At 45.7% G+C, this 1,292-nt stretch overlaps 1 pseudogene; it reads right to left on the reverse strand.

The window, feature by feature from the left end:
- Positions 1-71: 71 nt before the first annotated feature.
- LOC122527218 lies at positions 72-1,288 on the reverse strand (annotated as a pseudogene).
- Between the last annotated feature and the right edge of the window lie 4 nt (positions 1,289-1,292).

A 1,292-nucleotide genomic window follows, 5' to 3' on the forward strand; every position in this document is an offset into this window, starting at 1 on the left:
ATACCTAAATCTCACAATATTTCGGTTTCAGTTTACCGGTATAATACCTAAACCTCAAAATATTTCGGTTTTCAGTCTCTGGTTTTCGGCGCGAATCTATCCGGGTTGAATTTCAAGGGATTCTCGTGGTACTTCAGGTCCTGGTGGATCGCATTCACGGGAATCCAAATCTTCATCCCTGCCTTAACGGTGAACGGTTTGTTGACGGGTCGGACCGACGGCAGTTCGAAATCTTTGACGCATATCCTATCTAGGAACGTGGCAACCAAATAAAGTCGTAAGGTTTCGTTGGTCACCACAGTACTTCATTTCTTGCATCGCTTCGTAAGTCAGCTCTCCGTTGTTATTTTCCAACGTCTAGTCAACTCCTGCTGTAGCCTTTCCTGAACATCTCGGCCAATAGGTGCGTCATTATGCAAGTTTGCGACGCAACCGTGTCGAAACCGCCTAAGAAGAAGCTGAACGCGTGATTCGCCATATCTTGCACAGTCATCTCTTTCCCTGGCTCTCATTTTTTGTTATTGTCCATGAACAGCTGCAGAATGTCTGGCCTGTGAGCGCCCGTCTGTTTCCTGATCTTCTACCGTCTCTGCCACTTGGTTGTAGAAAAATTTGGCAATGTGACTATCCACGATCTTGAGTTGCAGCAGCTCCGCTAACCACGGAGCGTTTCTATGTATCAGGAACATTAGGGATCTCTTGAACGCCGTCAACGATGTGTATATTCTACTGTACTGTTATAATAACGTATGTAGAACACGGTGTTCGGTTCCTTAACAGAGTCTGTGGACACGTTGTAAACGCAGCTGGCGATCACGTCGTTCGTGTATTTCGTTAACAAACCCTTCATCTCAGTTTCGCGCTTCTCCTCCTACAAATGTTCGGCAATTCTGATCGCGCATTCCGACATCAGTTTGAACATGGTTTTTATCTTGCTAGAGGTGAACGTCGGTGACAGCATGTTCCTGTAATCCTTCCACTGATTACCGTTCAGCATAAATAGCATTCCACTTAGCATGGGATCTACTTTTGTGTTCACCAGCGAATGGTCTGGAAAATGTTCGATATTCTTCATGGCGACCGCCTTGATCAGATCCAGATCGCGCAGGACTATTACTGGCGTGAGAAATTCGTAGAAACCGACGTATTTCGCTTTGGGATCCAGTTGATAAACCTTGATAATTAAATTCAGCAGAGTGGTTTGTAGTTTGGCGAGCGATCCCATGTTTCTAAACAGCGGCGTCGGCGGAACGAGCACAATTGCATGCTTCTTGAACAAATTGTGATTCCTC

Source organism: Frieseomelitta varia, unplaced genomic scaffold (genome assembly GCF_011392965.1).
Source record: "Frieseomelitta varia isolate USP_RPSP 00005682 unplaced genomic scaffold, Fvar_1.2 scaffold_2131, whole genome shotgun sequence".
NCBI classification, from domain to species: domain Eukaryota; kingdom Metazoa; phylum Arthropoda; class Insecta; order Hymenoptera; family Apidae; genus Frieseomelitta; species Frieseomelitta varia.